This window comes from Diplotaxodon limnothrissa, linkage group LG16 (genome assembly GCF_057381915.1).
Source record: "Diplotaxodon limnothrissa isolate DT_005_m linkage group LG16, D_limnothrissa_male_GT1.1, whole genome shotgun sequence".
Classification (NCBI taxonomy): Eukaryota; Metazoa; Chordata; class Actinopteri; order Cichliformes; family Cichlidae; genus Diplotaxodon; species Diplotaxodon limnothrissa.
In genome coordinates, this window is record NC_140611.1 from 10,976,114 (window position 1) to 10,990,615 (window position 14,502).

The following is a 14,502-nucleotide window of genomic DNA, read 5'->3' on the forward strand; positions in this document are numbered from 1 at the left end:
ATGCTTCAACACTAGAATTACTGTCTTTTTTATTTTAGATCCAAGGCAGGCCAAACCTTACAACCTTCAGAAATGCCTGCCGTATCTATACAAAGTATCCCACACATTGACTGACCGGCAAATATGAAAGACACACATTCAAAATATATGGAAACACAAGTCTGTTTTATTTATAAAAAATTGTGTGAAAACAGAATGAAAAGTTGCTAATACAATGACATGAGTGGCATTGAGATTTCTGGTGCCAGTAATCAAAGAGACAATGCCTCGAGATACATTAATTTCTATTACGCAACACCTTTGATTTGATGACAAGGACACGTGGGCAGAACGGGTGAAAACAGACAAATTTGCGGCGATCTCTGACATCTGGACACGCTTCAACTGTGTTAACAGTTTCACTCCAGGAGAACACATGACCATAGATGAACAGCTGTTTCCTACCAAGGTTCATTGTCCATTCATACAGTATATCGCAACCAAGCCAGACAAATTTGGGATCAAGTTCTGGATGGCCATGGATTTGGAGACCAAATATGTCTCCAATGCATCTCCTTACTTGGGAAAGGACTCCAGTAGTCAGAAGGGAGAGAGGTTGGCAGAGAATGTGGTCATGAAACTGATGGAGCCATTTTTGGATGATGGGAGAAATGTCACAATGGACAAATGCAAATGCAAATGTTGCAGACACACACACACACACACACACACACACACACACACACACACACACACACACACACACACACACACACACAAACGCAGCAAATCTGTCTTTATTAGTCCCAGAAGTGGAAAATCTGCGTTGTCATTGTGGACAGTGCAAGACAAAAGCAGGAAAAATAAAAACTGTACCGAGAGTACAGTATAAAAAGTGCACTACACAAGGCCAGCCGCTTGAAGAGGTATACCAGAGAGATCGAAGGCAGGAGAATAAACCAGCTGTTCTCCACAGAACCAGCCAAAGTGTACTCTCAGTGGCAGGGGAACAATATGAGAACAGCACCACCAAGGCTGGAGACGGAACAATACTGGAAGACCATATGGATCCAGTAACCATCACAGTGGCAGACATCAACAAAGGGTCTCCAATATGAAGAGTTGGACAGCACCAGGTGCCGACATGGTTCACTCCTACTGGCTGAAGAAGGTGACTGAACTCCACGAGCGCCTGCCAGCACAAATGAACCAGCTGCTAGTTGACAAGAGACACCCAGCATGGCTAACCGAAGGCCGGACAGTCCTGATCCTCAAGGACCCCCAGAAGGGACCGGTCCCCTCCAACTACCGACCAATAACCTGCCTCAGTACTACATGGAAGCTCCTGTCAGGCATCATATCGGCTAAGATGAACAGGCACATGGGTAAATACATGAGCGGGACACAGAAAGGAATTGGCAAGAATACCAGAGGCGCAAAACACCAGCTACTGGTAGACAGAACAATCAGCCGAGACTGCAAGACCAGACTGACCAACCTGTGCACTGCCTGGATTGATTACAAGAAGGCCTATGACTCAATGCCCCACAGCTGGATACTGGAATGCCTAGAATTGTATAAGATCAATGGGACCCTAAGAGCCTTCATCAGGAACTCAATGGGGATGTGGCGTACAACACTAGAGGCCAACTCCAAGCCCATAGCACAAGTCACCATCAAGTGCGGGATCTACCAAGGAGATGCTCTGTCCCCACTGCTGTTCTGCATAGGTCTGAACCCCCTCAGTGAGAGAGGAGAGGGAACAAAGAGAGGGAAGGTAGTCAGAACTGAGGGGATTGAACTACCAGAAGGCAACATTGCAGACATAGAGGACAGTTACAAGTACCTGGGGATCCCACAGGCGAATGGGAACCATGAAGAGGCCGCTAGAAAAGCTGCAACCACCAAGTACCTGCAGAGGGTCAGGCAAGTCCTGAGGAGTCAGCTGAATGGTAAGAACAAGATCCGGGCCATCAACACGTACGCCCTGCCCGTGATCAGGTACCCTGCTGGGGTAATAGGCTGGCCAAAGGAGGAGATAGAAGCCACTGACATAAAGACAAGAAAGCTCCTTACCATGCATGGAGGGTTTCACCCCAAGTCCAGCACCCTGAGGCTGTACGCTAAGCGGAAGGAAGGGGGCCAGGGACTGGTGAGTGTCAGCACCACAGTCCAGGATGAGACAACGAACATCCAAGAATACATTGGGAAGATGGCCCCAACTGACCGAGTGCTCAGTGAATACCTCAGGCAGCAGAAACCCAAGAAAGAGGAGGGAGACGAAGAACCATCATGGAAGGACAGGCCCCTGCACGGTATGTACCACCGGCAGATAGAGGAGGTGGGTGATATCCAGAAATCCTATCAGTGGCTGGACAAAGCTGGACTGAAAGACAGCACAGAGGCACTAATCATGGCAGCACAAGAACAAGCTCTGAGCACAAGATCCATAGAGGCTGGGGTCTATCACACCAGGCAAGACCCCAGGTGCAGGCTGTGTAAAGATGCCCCAGAGACAATCCAGCACATAACAGCAGGGTGCAAGATGCTAGCAGGCAAGGCATACATGGAACGCCATAACCAAGTGGCCGGCATAGTGTACAGGAACATCTGTGCCGAGTATAACCTGGAAGTCCCGAGGTCAAAATGGGAGATGCCCCCAAGGGTGGTGGAGAATGACCGAGCTAAGATCCTGTGGGACTTCCAGATACAGACGGACAAAATGGTGGTGGCTAACCAACCGGACATAGTGGTGGTAGACAAACAGAAGAAGATGGCCGTAGTGATCGATGTAGCGGTTCCGAATGACAGCAATATCAGGAAGAAGGAACACGAGAAGCTGGAGAAATACCAAGGGCTCAGAGAAGAGCTCGAGAGGATGTGGAGGGTGAAGGTAACGGTGGTCCCCGTGGTAATCGGAGCACTAGGTGCGGTGACTCCCAAGCTAGGCGAGTGGCTCCAGCAGATCCCGGGAACAACATCGGAGATCTCTGTCCAGAAGAGCGCAGTCCTGGGAACAGCTAAGATACTGCGCAGGACCCTCAAGCTCCCAGGCCTCTGGTAGAGGACCCGAGCTTGAAGGATAAACCGCCCGCAGGGGCGTGCTGGGTGTTATACAGTGTATATATATATGTATATATATATATATATATATATATTTACAGTGGCTTGCAAAAGTGTTCGGCCCCCTTGAACTTTCCCACATTTTGTCACATTACAGCCACAAACATGAATCAATTTTATTGGAATTCCACATGAAAGACCAACACAAAGTGGTGTACACGTGAGAAGTGGAACGAAATCATACATGATTCCAAACATTTTTTTTACAAATAAATAACTGCAAAGTGGGGTGTGCGTAATTATTCAGCCCCCTTTGGTCGGAGTGCAGTCAGTTGCTCATAAACCTTGCCTGATGAGTGCTAATGACTAAATAGAGTGCACCTGTGTGTAATCTAATTTCAGTACAAATACAGCTGCTCTGTGACGGCCTCAGAGGTTGTCAAAGAGAATATTGGGTGCAACAACAACATGAAGTCCAAAGAACACACCAGACAGGTCAGGGATAAAGTTATTGAGATATTTAAAGCAGGCTTAGGCTACAAAAAGTTTTCCCAAGCCTTGAACATCCCACGGAGCACTGTTCAAGCATGTGTAGTGGAAAACTAACACTGCACATCACTCTGAAAACACCATCCCCACTGTCAAATATGGTGGTGGCAGCATCATCCTCTGGGGGTGCTTCTCTTCAGCAGGGACAGGGAAGCTGGTCAGAGTTGATGGGAAGATGGATGGAGGTATGACTCACATCAAGTGCGAGAATGATGTCCTGCATGAATATCCTTTAGCCCCAGTGGGAGTGTGCTGTACCACTGTTGGGATGTCTTTGAATGTCTTGGACCTAGAGGTCAGCATCTCATTTTACACGGACAAAAATCTATTACAAAACCTATCTCTCTCCGCTAGCAATATACCCACAGGGGAAGAGAGGCTTTTCTCTAATTGTTTTTCCTTGGCTGCAGTTCTGGGCTGGTTATGAGTGAACCCAGCCCACATTAAGGCTCTGATTGGTGATTGGGTCATTCAGGCCCATCATTTACAAACTGCTATGTAGTGTGTGGTATTATTCATAGAGTTCTTTTTAAATTCTGGAAACAGCATGCATTTGGCACTGAAATTGAAGTTTGTATTAATGGAACATTTTAGTGTTACAACGAATAAAAGAACTCTAGCCTTCCACTACCAACTGCAGTTGAAACAAATATACAGAAATATGGATAAACGATGTATCTGCCATTTTCACAAACATTTAGCAACTAATGTTAAATAGCAACTGTTGGTTGATACACTGCAATCTAAACAGAGGCTGTGAAAAACACATTTGCCACTGTGTCAGGAAGGACAAATGTGAATTTTAATATCCTTCTCAGTTGCATTTTCATATAGCAAAACATTGAAATGCCATCAAGTCTGGATCTAATATTATGTTATACAATCATCATCTAAATGAGATACAGGTTCTCTTATATCATATTAGAGGAAGAATGATTATAGTGGAATTATTATTAATTTATTATCTATCTTAATATTGTTATTATTATTATTATTATTCCCTGATTAAAAAAAACAAACATTTTTTGTGAAGAGTGTGGAAACCACTTGACCTCTTCACTTGACTTGACTGAACATGACTGAACTTCAGGAATATAAGGTTGGAGCATTTACAATGTTTAAGAGACGCTAAATAAAATGAGGAAATCTTTAGGTGCATCTTCTTTGAGCTTTTATGTACATAAAATTCTTTTTTGTTGGAATTGCAACAGACCTCTGAACCAGAAAAAATAAATCTTATTGACATTACATGCTTTTCACAACATTTTAACTGTCTTCATTTTCCTTTAAATAAATGCAAACTTTTTGTACATTTTCAAATTGTCCACCATATCTCTTCAGTAATGCAAAATATCCAGTGAAAAGAATCTGCATGAGTGTTCAGCAGGAAGACAATCATGAAATGCTATATTTTCTCAGTGCAAAGGGTACCTCATTCCGCTCATCATGAGAAACATCCAAAAAGAACGGGAAAAAAAAGAAGAAGAAGAAAAAAAAAGGGAAGATGGATGGAGCCAAATACAGGGCAATCTTGGAAGAAAACCTCTTGGAGTCTGCAAAAGACTTGAGACTGGGGCGGAGGTTCACCTTCCAGCAGGACAATGACCCTAAACATAAAGCCAGGGCAACAATGGAATGGTTTAAAACAAAACACATCCATGTGTTAGAATGGCCCAGTCAAAGTCCAGATCCAAATCCAATCGAGAATCTGTGGCAAGATCTAAAAACTGCAGAGTGAGTTCCTGGAGCTCCTGCAAGATGTAACAGCCTCCCCCACCAGTTGAATTTAAATACAACAATGACAACTATTATCAAAATTAACCTAACAATGTGGTTCTGTTTGCCTCATCAGGTGGTGGCCTTGAGCTTGCACTGGAACGGTTCGCAGCAGAGTGTGAAGCAGCGGGAACAAGGATCAGCACCATGGGTAGCTGGACTCTCCCTTAGAGATGGGATAGGACGGCTTGCCATCTGGGAGGGGCTCAGAGTAGAGCCGCTGCTCCTCCACATCGAAAGGGCCAGTTGAGGTGGTTCAAGCATCTGACAAGGATGCCTCCTGTGCGCCTCCTGAGTGAGGTGTTCCGGGCATGTCCCACAAGGGAGGAGACCCCGGGGCAGACTCAGGACACGCTGGAGAGATTATATCTCTTGGCTGGCCTGGGAACACCTTGGTGTTCCCCTGGACAAGCTGGAGGAGGTGGCTGGGGAGAGGGAGGTCTGGGCTTCTTATGGATGGATGGATAGATGGGTTTAAAAGATAGCACTGTAAATTGCATGTGAGATGGGGAGTTTTAAAAAAGTGAAACCTCAGCAGTTTGTGTAGAGAAAAAGAGCAGAAATGGAAGGATGGGGAGGTGGAGGTAGAGGTGGGGTTGTTGGTAGAGATAAGGAGAGCTCTATAAGGGAAAGCTTTGATCAGAGAGCTGGAGCAGTTACAGTTGTCTTATGATGGAGATACAGAAAGGAGTCGAGCTCTGTTTTCCAAAACTCCTCAACACTTCCTGCAGGAAGCCGGCACCTCACTGGTCCAAAGCTGTGCTCCTGAACATTGTGCTGTCATGTGTCTCTCTGATCACTGCTGCTCTAAACCTTCTGGTCATCATCTCAGTCTCTCACTTCAGGCACAAAGTTAATATTTTAAATGAAATGGATTTTAAAGTTTAGAAACACAGTGATTGATTGATAAGTGTAATGAATGTGGCACATACTTGATGTACTTTAGCAATGACTGTAATGTTTCATGTGGCTAGAAAGAATCATGTCTTTTTAAAGGAGGTCTTTTACTAATGTAAAAGACCTCCTTTAAAATGATATCAGTAAGGATATATTGAAATGATTATTGTTGAATATATATATTTTTGTCTCTCTGCAGGAAGCTTCACACACCTACCAACATCCTCCTCCTCTCTCTGGCTGTCTCAGACTTTCTTGTGGGTCTCTTGCTGATGCCATTTGAAATCTTTAGGAACATGACCTGCTGGGTACTTGGTGATCCTATGTGTTCTGTTTATTGGTATCTGACTGGCAGTGTTGGGGAGTAACGGAATACATGTACCGCCATTACGTATTTAAAATACAAAATATGAGTAACTGTATTCCGTTAGAGGTACCGTTTAAAAAGGTGGTATTTAGAATACAGTTACTTTGTTGAAATAAATGGATTATACGGCGGTACTTTCCTGTTTCATATTGTGGCAGGCAGGGCTGGACTGGGACAAAAAATCAGCCCGGGCATTTTGACTAGCGACCGGCCCACCAGCAAAAACCATAAAGCCTTTGAATAAAAACAAATGTCGTTGTGACAGTGATGTGCACTGTCTTGTTGGTACATATGTATCAATCTAATAAACTTAAACCTACACCTTCCTCCCTATTCTGGTATTCTAAACAGTAGCCGAAACCCAAAGAGTTGGTCGAGTTAACCTCCTGAACTACACATGGTGGAAACCTAAAATTAAGCCAGAGAAGACTAGAGGTGAGACATGATCATTACTGAATATTAAAAATAATAAATGACAGATTTAGTGATATTTTCATAAACTATTCATTTACCACATCAATAAACAGCATGGCAGGGCAACATATTTTTTCTAACATGGCAACCTTTAAAAAGTGAAAGGAGATAGACAGATGAGAAAGAATAAAACTTAATTGAAGTTTCTAGAAAATGTGGAAAAACACTGCCATCATATACAGTTCTTACTTCTGAAGAAATTATTTTGGGATCCTCCAAAAAAATTACTATGTACAATAATAGATTTCTATACATTTGACATCAGATAAAAATTTTGGTTGTAAGATATGGATAATTATTTGTTAAAAGCTAGACATTTTAAATGAGAATAAGAAAGAAATGTATTTTTTGTGCCCTCCTTTTCTTATTAATGCCCAACCTGGCCCCCTGGCAAAATTTTGCTAGATCCGCCCCTGCACAGTTACCAGCTTTCACCTACCAAGAAAAGGATCCTGGTGTTAATTGTCTCTCAGTAAGGACATCTCCTGGTTTCACCTTCATGTTTGCCACATATCCAAACGGATATCATGAGCAGCAACTTTACAGCTGTGGCTCCAACAAACATCAGCTGATACTAGAATGGTAAATGGTAAATGGCCTGTATTTGTATAGCACTTTTACTAGTCCCTAAGAATCCCAAAGCGCTTTACACATCCAGGCATCCATGAAAACAGAATTTATGACATTTAACGGAGTTAGAAGTTAGCAGGGAGTTAGCTCGCTAGCTTCTATCTAAATACAATATAGCATGTCCTGACTGCGGGGTTTTGGAAACAAATTAAAACGTACAGCTCTGCTATCACTTCCAACATAAATGAAGACAGAAAACTAAACAGCAGTGACGTTTGTAGGGTTACTGAAGTTTGGCTAGCTGGTATATAATGATGTGCTACGTGACCGCTAGCGACACAGCTATGTTAGCATAATATAAACAAGCTAACTTTTTTTCCCACTCGATAAAAGTTAACGTGAGTGTTCTCAGTGGTCAGGAACAAATGTAATGGCATGGCAGGATGCTGTAAAAGGACCAAACTTCAGCCAGGAGAACAACTGAGATAATCCATCCACAATACGAGGTTAGTCATTCATATACTGCTGCATGGGCTGGGCTGTAGTTAAGTGTGCCTATGCCAAAAGGCACACTTATTACTATTGCTCGGATTTATTATTCTTATTATTATTATTATTATTATTTTCCTTTTTCAGCCTGAAATTTCCGCGCGTGCCTCATCCCACAGTTTTGACACAAGCTTCATATATGTTATATCATTTTGTGCGGCTGGATCAGGAATGGTGTGCTATGACTTTTGGTGTTTATTACTTCTATAGTTTTTTAAATATGAATATTTTAATGCAAGTTTTTGCCCATTCAAATGAATGGGAACGAACGAAAGTGAAACTTTACTTACTTTGTGGTGTGTTTGCTCACTCACTTAATTTGTGGTGTGTTGGCTCACTCTAGTGGTATGTCCCCGTATTTGGATTACCATAATGACAACAATATGAACGGCGCGCACAGCGTCGGTGCTTTCAGGAACCATTGGAATTCTTAAGGTTGCACGAAGCATTGAATAGTTACGGTAACGGCAAGGGTGTATGCTTGGTGGAAAACTGCATATCCCACAATTCAAAGCACGCCTCTACCAGTCAAACAATGGCGGCTGCCACTTGGTTTAATATATTCCTCTTATTTGTGTTTCTAGGTCACAAAGTAAACTTTTAAGATATTTTCAGATGAGAATGTAGGTGTGTAAACGTCAAATATCTGCTCGTTTTGTCAAAACATCCCATATTGGCAACAGATTTTTCACGATGTTGGCTAGCTAGCCGGCTAGCGCCGCTTCACTCAAAAGCACCCAGGCTTGGCTTTCAGCGAGGCGTCTCTAACTCCTTTCATCCCCGATAGCTCCGCAAACAGTCTTTGTCTTAGCTGGACTTATTTTTCGTTTATATGGGCCGATGATGCTGGTCGATGAGGAAAAACTAACTGAGGTGTTTGGTGGTGGCTAACGCGGAGCTAGCTAGCCACCGGTATGTGTCTCTTTCCCCTCATATGTGGGGAAAGAAACATGTGAGGCGGCCGCCGATCGACCGGTTTTCAGGTGAGAATGTAGGTGTGTAAACGTCAAATATCTGCTCGTTTTGTCAAAACATCCCATATTAGCAACAGATTTCTCACGATGTTGCTGCTAGCCGGCTAGCTAGTTCGGCCGGCCGGCTAGCTAGCGCCGCTTCGCTCAAAAGCACCCAGGCTTGGCTTTCAGTGAGGCGTCTCTAACTCCTTTCACCCCCGATCGCTCCGCAAACAGTCTTTGTCTTAGCTGGACTTATTTTTCGTTTATATGGGCCGATGATGCTGGTCGATGTGGAAAAAATAACTGAGTTGTTCATATACCGGTGGCTAGCTAGCTCCGCGTTAGCCACCGGTATATGTCTCTTCCCCTCGTATGCGGGGAAAGAAACACCGATCGACCGGTGGTGGCTAACGCGGAGCTCAATCGTGGGTAAGGGAAACCCAATGCAGGAGAAGCAGGCGGCTGGTGAACTGAATTTCAGGTAAGACGTTATTAACTGCACTCTATTTGGGTCAGATATAAACCGAGTTTAGGTGTAGTTTATTTTCGTTGTGCTGACAGTTACAATAACTGTACTGCGTGCTAGCTAGCACGACGGAGTTTCTATACAGCTGTGCGCGCTAAGTTACTGATTTTGAACTTTATGACAGCCTCCCCTATTTTCAGGCGAGAATGTAGGGGTGTAAACTTCAAATATCTGCTCGTTTTATCAAGAAGTCCCATATTTTATCAAGAAGTCCCATATCTCTCACGATGTTACTGCTAGCACCGCATGGCAGCTAGCTGGCTAGGGCGGGTTGGCTGACACCTAGGCCGGGCTGACTGATACCCAGGCCGGCTCACGCTCTCATTTCACCGCCGCATGGCAGCTAGCCGGCTAGCTGGCTAGCGCGGCTTGGCTGCCACCCAGGTCGGGCTGGCTGACACCCAGGCTGGGCTGGCTGACACCCAGGCCCGCTCACGCTGTCGTGTCACCCCTAGTCGTTCGTGATGACTCTTGGTTGGCTGCTGGACTTATTTTTCATTTATATGGGCTGGTGATTCAGTATGAGTGTCCGGTGAACTGAATGTCAGGTAAGACGTTATGTATATGTAAGGTAGTGACTGGAATAAGTCACAAGGTGTCGCTGTTGAGCTGCATATATGTTTTAAATTTTAGCAATTTTGACCATTTGTCCTCTGCAAGGACACCGTAGTTCAGATTTCTCGTTCGCGTGGGCGCCATCTTGGTTCAGTGTTTACTGTGATGTGCAAAGGTAAGCACTGTCAGTGGCGAACTGCATTGGTTTTGTTTAAAAATAAGTGTTCCACTGTGTAAAATAGCGGTTTGTCATTTAAGCCGAGCATATATTTTGTTTATTGAGAGGTTCATGTATTGTCTGATGAGAGTATGAGACAAAGATATACTTTTCTTTCTTACTCTCATATAAAATATTTAGCTTTTATTAAATAGTTATCTGAATCTTACAACCAAAGTTTGTATAATAATACACAAGATTGGCTGTAGACCATTGTTAATCATTCAGAACACTGTGTAAAAATAACAAAAAACAAAAAGTGAATGAAAAGTGCATAAATATTTATTTTACGTGTTTGATGTGTGTGGCAGGGCGTGGTCTGCAGTGCCGCTGCAGGGGAGGTGGACCCACCTCAGCGGCATCTGCAGACCACGCCTCTCAGGTGTAAAGTCTGTGCTCTCTCTGCTTTTTTTTTTTTTTTTTTTGTGTATGTGTCGGGCTATGAGATGAAAAGCTACAGCCGGCTGTGTGGGTACAGCAACTATGTGTGAAAAGTGGTCCATAACGTAATGCTTCAAAGTGTGTTCATGCAAACATTGTCGGGTCTGCTTATGAACCTCTGCGCACAGCGTCTACAAATTGGGGCTGTACGAAGTCACCTCATCTTTACACAAAACCGTAAGCTGTCATCTGTGAGGCGCGAGCGGTGTTTGGTTTTACCATAGTTCATGGTGGAGAATGGCTGCTCTGCTGAGTTTTGCTCTCTGTAGCCGTTTGAATGGCAAACTATATTGATTAGCGGCGGCATAGGCACACTTAAAATTTCTTCAGAAATTTTCGCTTTCTAGTTACATCATAAGGTTTTAAAAACTGAGCTTAGATTAGTGGTAATAAAAGCCGAGGGAGGTCAACAGTGATCACTGACTGTTTTAGAAGCTTTTTGAGATCAAATAGAAGAAAATACATAACATTAAACATGTTAACAACACAAAAGCCATATTAAACGCAGACTACTTTAGGCCCGGAAGTAGGATTCGTCGCGTCATCACTGAACAACCGGATAGGCAGAATGTAGCATCATGGGCAGTGTAGTCCGTGCTGCAGGGAGAATAGACTGCCATACTCGTTATGTGTCTGTGAGCGCGAGGAGGGAGAAAAAGGCGAGTGGAAAAGTACGAGCTGTTATGAGCAGAAACGGGAGCTGGAAGCATGTAAATATAATAATAACCACTGCAGCCAAGAAGAGTGCCTGATGAGCCAAGTTGTAAGTAAGCTATTAAAACTCGACTGTACACTTTGTTTGTGTTTTCCTCCGAAACAATAAGTTCCGTTGGAGCAGCCTTTCAACGCCTCTCTCTGTCTCTCACAAGCAGAGTTGACCCAGACAACAAAGTAAAGCTATTTTTCGGCCACAAGCCTGACACGACCCGAATTAGTCAGAGGTCCCTTTACTACGGTTCGGAACCGCGGACCTTCAGTAACAGTAATAAATCACACAGCAATAGTACATAAATATGGAAGAAATATAGTATCATCAGAATTCAAGTATTTTTAGACATTGAATTTATGACACTGAATTTTTATCCTCCAAATTTCCCTGCAAAAATATTCAACTGCAAAAATTCACCTGCAAAAAATTCACTTGCAAAAAATTCACCTGCAAAAAATCACCTGCAAAAAATTCACCTGCAAAAATTCACCTGCAAAAATTCAACTGCAAAAGTGATGAACTTGAATGACCCAAGCCAGAGCAATCAGCACTAGATCGAGTCCAGCGGCTCTCAGCCAATTAAATTACTCTGTTTGATCACATGACACCGTTAGCCAGCAGCTTGTCTCCTAAAAGAGAGCTGTTTAAAGGTGAGTGATTAAGTTTTTCTCCTAAATAGAGATCATTACAGAACGCCTAGTCCTACTTAAAATCCCATTTATTTTTATTTTATTTTATCATCTACTCGAACTAAGGAAAACGTTTGACTAACTCAATTTCCACGCCTCCCCTGCCTGACTGCAGAGGCAGTTTTGAATTTAGGAGCAGCAAGATGGAAGTGGCGAACCCTGGCGATTCTCCGGTAATTATATTGTTTTTTATCTTCAAGTTTGTCTTTTGAAACGTTAATTTTATTTAAATCCGTTGCTCACGTATAAAGTACACAGACGGGGTCTTTGCTCAACTCGTCTGAGGCGTGTCTCACTAAGCGCTACATGCTAGCATCCTGCTAACCGAGCTACCCTTTACATGCTGTGCTTTAGAAAATAGGATACTTGTTAAAAAAAAATACTTTTTTGCAGGTGAATTTTTGCAGGGAAATTTGGAGGATAAAAATTCAGTGTCATAAATTCAATGTCTAAAAATACTTGAATTCTGATGATACTATATTTCTTCCATACATAAATGTAGCTGTAAAATGTAATCCAAAGTATTCAGAATACGTTACTCTCATTGAGTAACATAACGGAATACGTTACAGAATACATTTTAGGGCATGTATTCTATAATCTGTAATGGAATACATTTTAAAAGTAACCTTCCCAAAACTGCTGACTGGCAACATTGCCTTTGCCTCAACAGGGAACATAGTTCTAATATCAATTGACCATTATGTGGCTTTTTGTCCCCCTCTGCATTACCCCACCAGAATTACTGTGGCAAGAGTCAAACTTAGTGTTTCTCTGTGTTGGTTATTTGCCATTTTCTACAGCAGTCTCTATATGAAGGATGTACTGATAAAGCAGGTATAATTCCTGCTATGGAGAGTGTGTGTTTATCATTAATGATATTGCAGGGATTTTTGACACGGTTTTATCTTTTTTTTGTTCCAGTTCCAGTTATCGTAATTCTGTATATGAGAGTGTTTGTAGTGGCTGTGTCTCAGGCTCGAGCCATGCGCTCTCATGTTACAGCTGTCACACTGCAGCGTTCATTGAATCACACAAACAAATCTGAGTTGAAAGCAGCTGGGACTCTTGGAATTCTTGTAGTTGTGTTTTTAATATGCTACTGTCCATTCTTCTGCTTTTCTTTTGGTGTAGAAGACATGGTCAATAATCCATCTACATTTTTTGTGATCATGGTCTTTTACTTTAATTCTTGTCTAAACCCTTTGATCTATGCCCTGTTTTACCCCTGGTTTAGAAATGCTGTAAAACTGATCATCACACTGCAGATTTTCAAACATGAAACTAGTGAAGCCAACATACTGTAATAAGACTAATTAGACAAAATCATGCTCCCATAATATAGTAAACCTGTAACTTCATTAATCTATTATCTACCCTAGAAATGTAAAATTGCTTTCTACTGTATCATGATGCATGCAATTAAATTTATCTGAACATCCTGTTTATCTACAATGTTTATCCAATTTACTGGATTAACTATAAATTCAGTGCAATCAATGTTAGCACATTTGTATTCATTTCTGTTCTATTCAAAACACAGACAGATAGAAAATTGCAAATTAAATTTATTTGATTACTTTTTTCTTATTTAGGTAGAAACATTACAAATAATTTTTATGTGAAAACTGTCATTTGTTACTTGTATTTGAGTTTAAGAATAAATTAGCTTCAGTACTTTAGATAAGATTAGATAAGATAAGATAAGATAGAACTTTATTAATCCCTCGGGTGGGTTCCTCTGGGAAGTTCGATTTCCAAAAAGCACAGCACCGACAGAAGTTACAGAGTTACAGAATATTATATACACACACACACACACACACACACACACACACACACACACACACATATATATAAATACAGAGACAAATATAAATAAAATATACGAAGGGGATAAATAGAATAAATAGGAATAAAAATAAAAATACAAGTGAATTGCACATTTCAAGTATTGAGTCTATTGCACCGTTGACTATTTACAAAAAGTATTGCACAAGGTATTGTACAGTGAGGTGAAGAGGCACTACAGCTTAGTTGTTCCCCCCTCCTTTGTCCTCCTGTTTCCCCTCCCTCTCCCCTCCAGAGAGGAGTTAAACAGTTTGATGGCGTGTGGGACAAAGGAGTTTTTAAGTCTGTTAGTTCTTGTCTTGGGGAGAAGCAACCTGTCACTGAACAGACTCTT

The 14,502-nt window shown here is 42.3% G+C and overlaps 1 pseudogene; it reads left to right on the top strand.

Moving 5' to 3' along the window:
* The first annotated feature begins 6,039 nt into the window (after positions 1-6,039).
* LOC146615780 (trace amine-associated receptor 13c-like) lies at positions 6,040-13,624 on the top strand (annotated as a pseudogene).
* Positions 13,625-14,502: the final 878 nt, after the last annotated feature.